The following is a 6,881-nucleotide window of genomic DNA, read 5'->3' on the forward strand; positions in this document are numbered from 1 at the left end:
TGAAGAACAAAAGGTGAATGAATGAGCACGCCGGCTTCCCTCTTATACCCGGACATCCGGGGAGGAGCCCGGCATGCAAATTTCATTCGCCAATTTTCATTGGCCTTTTCTAAATACTCAGAAGATGATAGGTTCTCAAGACAAACCCCATTCTGTCGGTTCGACACAACTTCGAGAGACCGACAGAAAGGGAACTACAGTAGGCTAAGTTGTAACTTATGCACAGCTGGTGCAGCCGGCTCTAGGTCAGTAAAATCAGTCTTGTTTAACTGGATTTCATTCATTAATTATATTTTCTCAAAAGTTTAAGTTGGGGTACTGCAATGTTTATTTTCTATAAAAAATGTTAACTTACTGTAAATGATTATTATTTTAAAATAATGTTAGCACATGAAAGCATTGCAAATAAATTGTTTACTTTACTTTCTTTGTGTATGTTTTTTACCAGCAAACTATGTGTAATGAAGAATTGGTGTAAATTACAGTAGAAGTTAAAGAATTTCTGTCTGTAAGGATTTTTTGGTCACCCTAATAAAATCACTGGGTCTTACCTGGTCACCTCTAAAAAAAAGTTCTGGCTATGCCCCTGCCTCACATAACCTCCCAAAACCAAAAATATTTTTGACCACACTATCCCACTTGAAAACATTTTTTATATACTGTAGTCTGTTATGGGATTATTTTTGTGCCAATAAAAATGAACGCAAACTTTAAAAAACGAACAAAAATATACAATGTGAAAAAAAACTTTGATATTGAAAATAATAAACTCAATTGCAAGAATGTGACATGATTTTCAAATAAACTGCATTTTTCTTAACATTTTTCTAAGTTTTGTTTTTGCAAGTTTTATAAATATATTATAAATGTTCTCCCTACCACCTCAATGCGTTCCAGTCAATCAAAGCATCACGGCATATTAACATAACATATCAACATTTATTGATGTCATTACCATTACTCACCCATACAATGATGCTTTGACCCGGAATGGCAACATGTGAGAAGTTCTGGTACACAAGAAAAAGTGAAGGTACGCCAAAGATTAGAATATTAAAGTGCCAGAATTGTATACATGTGCATAGCAGTCCACTCTGGTTATAATTTTACACAGACCAACAGAGTTGGTAAACAAACATACTACATGTATACACATGTAGTATATTTTTCTAACTCTATTTCAACATTTATAAGATGGTAAATGGTTGATTGTTATCTATTTCAGGTTGTTATTACCGCTGCCATAGCAAGTGCATGAATCTCATTACAAAACCGTGTGTGAGGTCAAAGGTCAGCCACCAGTCTGAGTATGAACTCAACATTTGTCCTGAGGTTGGTCTGGACAAACAGGACTATAGATGTGCAGAATGTCGAACACCTATTTCTCTACGTAAGTGTGTATCCAAATAAATTATGTTTTTTATTTAATTCACTTTTAGATAGAATGCATCTTATGTTCCTGATACTTCAATTTTTGCAATTTTACGTGTCTAATACATGCATGGGCAACTTATAACACACCAAAGACACAGAAAAACACGTATTCGTGCCATATGACCCCTTTAACTGAATCATTTGTGTATCTATTGGCAGAACTGCTTGTTTCAGGGTTTTGCTTTATAAACCAGAGAAGCGGTTAAAAGATATTTAGACTTCCCTTTGTACTCACAGGAAGTTGTGAAATGTTGTGTTGTTGTGTAGGAGGCATCCCCAGCGAGGCGCGGCAGTGTGACTATACGGGTCAGTATTACTGCAGCAGCTGCCACTGGAATGACACGGCTATTATTCCAGCTCGAGTTATACACAACTGGGAGTTTGAGCCCCGCAAGGTACAATAAAAAAAATGCTCCATTATCTATCAAACTCTATTTACTTCAAAGACAACATAAAATAAAACAAGTTTTTATTTATACATGTTTCTGGTGTTAGTATGAGTTATTTATCAATTTATGTTATATTGTGATTGTCTTTATAATATTTCATTAAAATGTAATAATTTGCCCAGCCATCATCTAGATTATGTGGCCTATGGCTAACAAATATGAGTGTTTTTAAAATAAAAAGAAGAACGGTATGAAATAAAATCCTCTTTACATTGCTGTGTACAGTACCTCATTAAGAAAAACGCATCTTGTTACAATGGCAAAAAGGCTTTTATTATTTCCCTGTTGATTCACTGTAGTCAAAGTTCAATGTTTAACCAGAGTGGAATATATTTACTAACTAAAGACTAAGAAAAAACTATAAAGGCATTTTTTCTTCTCTTTTTACACAAAACCACTACCACACTCTATCCACACCAGGAGCTATTGCATTATTTATTAGTACTTATTGCATGTAGTTGGACCGTAAATGTAAAAAGGTGCACATAATATGCATAGTCTTTTGCAATAGTTAACTTAAAATTAGGGCTGTCAACGTTAACGCGTTAACGCATGCGATTATTTTTTTCAAATTAACGCGTGAAAAATATTTAACGCAATTAACGCAGCAACCGTTTGTTTTGACATTCTTTGTCTAGCGTTACATTATGTAATCACGCTCTTATTCGTGTACAGGCTTTTAAATCACTTAAGCGCGATTTTAAACAGCTGCTTTGTCGTGTTCAATGAAGATAGACAGCTTCTAAACTGTGGGACGCGGCAAAATGCAACGCGAGGTCCAGTCTGGTGTAAACAGTCATGGGCTGAAGGCTGCGTCGGTGAATCTGTCAGACAGCGCATCTGTGTTAAGTTCTCTTTCGTGCTTGAATGGATAAAACCATACAAGATTATGTCAGAAAGCCCGTTTTGTCTAGAATTTTCTTAAGCAAGACTTCAAAGTGTAAAATAAAATCTTAAATGAATGCAAAGAGTTGTGAAAATGGGAGTACGGTGACGGTCAGATCTGCGTACTGAGACAGCTCTTAAAGGGGCCACGTTCTTAAACGTGCTGCTGTGACTCCTGTCACTAACGTTAATCAAAGAACAAAATAAAAGAAGAAATCAATGTGATTTTGTAGCTTTAATGAGAATTCTTCTACATTTAATTGATAATTTAGCATTAAAGACTGTAAAGTGTTTGAGAACTTCCTTCAATTTCCGTATATTTCATGATAGCTCTCAATTATATTTTGAATGGCTATAATTAATGTTAAAATAATCAATTTAATAGAGACATCAGTTACAGTACTAATATCAAAATGTTTTCTTTCATTCATAAAATGACGCTGTTAAAGAAATATGGTTCCCTTTCTGTCGGTCTCTCGACGTTGTGTCGAACCGACAGAATGGGGTTTGTCTTGAGAACCTATCATCTTCTGAGTATTTAGAAAAGGCCAATGAAAATTGGCGAATGAAATTTGCATGCCGGGCTCCTCCCCGGATGTCCGGGTATAAGAGGGAAGCCGGCGTGCTCATTCATTCACCTTTTGTTCTTCAGAGCCTACGCATCTGGTGAGCTTCTCTACGATCTGGTGATCATTCTTTCTGCTGGAATCTACGACGTGGACAGCGGACGGTCCCTTCCTGCAGTGACTCTCCCCTGGGCGTCTCGGCAGTTCCGGAGGTGTTCGAGCAAATTTCCTTTTCTAAAAGAGCAAATTTCTCCAGCGTGGCTTGTCCCGCTGTTCTCATGGGTGCAACACACTCATCGAGGAGGGGGACGGACACAATGCCTGCTTCCAGTACGCTGGGGCAGATGTTGTGGATACGTCCTGCCCGCACTGGTCACCCTCTCTTCCCTCGAGGTTGAGACAGCTAGAGGATACGTCGATGTCCCCCAGGTGGAGTATGCCGCTGCGGTGCACTCGTGCCCGTAGGCGGCGGCCACCTGGGGGGGGCTCGACCTAGACTCCGGTCCAAAGCATGTGGGGTCTCGGCATCTCTGGTGTCGAGAGCTTACATTGCGGCGGACCAAGCTGCCTCCTCTCTCCACACTATGGCTCCTGCCAGGCCAGGGCATTGAGAGAGCTCCACAAGGGTAAGACCGACCCAGCGCTTATGCAGGAACTCCGCGCCGCCACCGACCTTGCTCTACAGGCGACCAAGGTGACCACGCGGGCCCTGGGTCGGACGATGTCAACACTTGTGGTCCATGAGAAACTCCTCTGGCCGATCCTTGCTCAGATGAGTAACGCCGAGAAGGTCCGCTTTCTCGACGCTCCCGTCTCGCAAGGGGGGGCTGGTTGGTGTTACTGTCGAGCCGCTGAGGCCCCGCTCAACCCCCCCCCGTCGGGGGGCGCGAGATCTGCGCGCGGCCTCCCCCGGAGGGTTCTCGACAGTAAAGAAGCAGTCCTCCGTGCCACGACTCGGCCGCCTTGGCTGTCGAGTCCCGTGCACTGTCTGCTTCCCAGCAGCCCTGGTCCTCTTCGACGCCCTCCAGCTCTGGCGGCCCCCACTCAGGCGCCCCCCCCCCCGGAGGAGACAGCGAAGAGGAGACCATCGCCCCATCAGCAGCTGCGGTGAAGCGGCCCTCATGGGAAGACCTCAGGGGGATCGAGGCTACCATTGGGCCCGACCCCAGCCACATCGCTGGGAAGTCGGATAAGGATGGATCCTGCCCTGTCTCTCCATCTGATGGCCGGAGGGGCTAGCGCCCACTTACTCTCTAAGGAGAGTTTCCTCTCTCTCTGGGTTATCACAGCCGCTCCCACCCTCTGCACGACGGTGAACGGCAAACTTGACGTTGCGTCATGGCGAAGTGCAATGTCGAGTATAAACACCAGCCCTCAGCACTCTCAGTCAGACAGTGCGTTGAGTTGCGCAGTCGCCAGTCAGGAAAAACAGCAGAGCCGATCTCCTCCCCGGGGGACCTCCCCCGGCAAGGAATCCGTACTGCTAGCCATCGAACCACCCCCCGGGGGGACGATGAAAAAGATCATACCTTTAGTCCCCGTCTCATTTCTGGGAGCCTGTCCGGCTTCCCAGACTGTCAGGCTGACTAGGGAAGACGATCCGTCTCGGCTACGAGATCCAGTCGCCTCACGCCCGCCAAGTTCAGCATCCGATATACCTCAGTCAGAGGCTAGGATGTCCCCGTACTTCGGGCCGAGGCCACCACCCTTCTAGTGAAGGGAGTGATCGAGCCCATCTCACCAGCCAAGATGTTCAGCGGGTTATAAAGCCTGTACTTCATTGTCCCCAAGAAAGGCGGGGGGTTGCGCCCTATCTTGGGTCTGTGTGTTCTGAACAGGCACCTACACAGTAGCTGCCTTTCAGGTTGATCACGCAGAAGCGCATCCTGACGTCCATCGGGTGTCAGGACTGGTTCATGGCAATCGACCTGAAGGACGCGTACTTCATGTCTCGATCCTCCCTCGACATCGGCCGTTCCGACGGTTCGTGTTCGAGGGACGGGCATATCAGTACAGGGTCCTCCCATTCGGTCTGTCCCTGTCTCCACGAGTCTTTACAAAGGTCGTGGAAGCCGCCCTCCTTCCCCTTAGGGAAGGAGGTGTGCGGGTACTAAACTATCTCGACGACTGGCTCAGTTTGGCGCATTCTCGAGATCTGTTGTGTTCACACAGGGACCTGGTGCTCCGGCACCTAGATCGGTGGGGCTACAGGTCAACTGAGAAGAGCAAGCTCTCCCCGGTGCAGAGCGTCCTCTTTATCGGTAGGGAACTCGACTCTGTCCTCATGAGCGGCACTGCTCACCCCGCGCGGGGGGCGAGAGACCCGCGACGAGGAAGCCCGCACCCACGCGGCCACCCAGAGGCAGTGCGACTGACTACAGAGCGCACCCGATCAGTGTTGAACTGCCTGAAGCTTGCAGACAGTCAACGGTCCCCCTGAAACCATTTCAGAGGCTCCTGGGATACATGGCATCCTCGGCGGGGGTGGTCCCCCTCGGGTCGATGCACATACGACCGCTCCAACACTGGCTACAGAGTCAAGTTCCTTGGAGAGCGTGGCACACCGGCAGCAGGCGTATGGTCACACGCTTTCTGCCGACACACCCTAACCCCCTGGTCTCCATGACCTTCTTGGGGTTGGGGTGCCGTGTGCAAACGGGCAAGCAGTGTCGGGGCGTGGATGGGCCCCCGCCTGCGTTGGCATTTCAACTGCCTAGAAATGTTGGTTGTGCTACTTGCATTGAGGAGGCTACTACCTCTCGTGCAGGGCAGGCACGTGCTGGTCCGGTCGGACAGCACAGCTGCTGTGGCGTATATCATTGAATTTGCTCACGGCAGCTAACATGACTCGCCCGGCGCCTCCTCCTCTGGAGTCAGCAGGTGATCAGTTCCCTGCAAGCCACACACGTCCCAGGCGTCCTGAACCAGACAGCCGATGCGCTCTCTCATCAGTCGACGCCTCGCGGGGAGTGGCGACTCCGTCCCCGCGCAGCCAGCTCATTTGGGAGAGGTTCGGCCAGGCACAGGTGGTCCTGTTGCCTCCCAGGACTCCACCCATTGTCCGCTTTGGTACTCCCTGTCCGAAGCAACCCTTGGCACGGATGCCCTTGCACACAGCTGGCCACGGGACAAGCGGAAGTACGCTTCGCCCCAGTGAGCCTCATTGCACACGGTCCTGTGTAAGGCCAGGGAAGAGGAGCATCAAGTGGTACTAGTTACGCCCCTTGGCCTAACCAGGACTTGGTTCTCGAAGCTAAGGCTCTGACAACGACTCCCCCCTGGCCGCTCCCCCTGGCGAACTGCTTCCCCAGGGGAAGGGGCACATTACAGCATCCCAGGCAGAACCTGGCTCCATGTCTGGACGGGACGAGGAGATCCTGAGTGACCCACGCCCGGTCTGGTTGGGACGTCACTCAGGCTAGGGCTTCGGCCACTGGGCGGCTATACGCCCATAGGTGGCGCCTCTTCTTGTCCTGGTGCTCTTCTCGGCGAGAAGACCCACAGAGTTGCTCGGTCGGGTACAAGCTGTCCCGTCCTCAAGAGAGAC

The 6,881-nt window shown here is 48.2% G+C and overlaps 1 pseudogene; it reads left to right on the forward strand.

Annotated features, from left to right (window-relative positions):
• Positions 1-1,889, forward strand: part of LOC130550870 (differentially expressed in FDCP 8 homolog) — a 29,937-nt pseudogene extending 28,048 nt beyond the window's left edge.
• The last annotated feature ends 4,992 nt before the right edge of the window (positions 1,890-6,881 follow it).

Source organism: Triplophysa rosa, unplaced genomic scaffold (genome assembly GCF_024868665.1).
Source record: "Triplophysa rosa unplaced genomic scaffold, Trosa_1v2 scaffold459, whole genome shotgun sequence".
NCBI lineage: Eukaryota > Metazoa > Chordata > Actinopteri > Cypriniformes > Nemacheilidae > Triplophysa > Triplophysa rosa.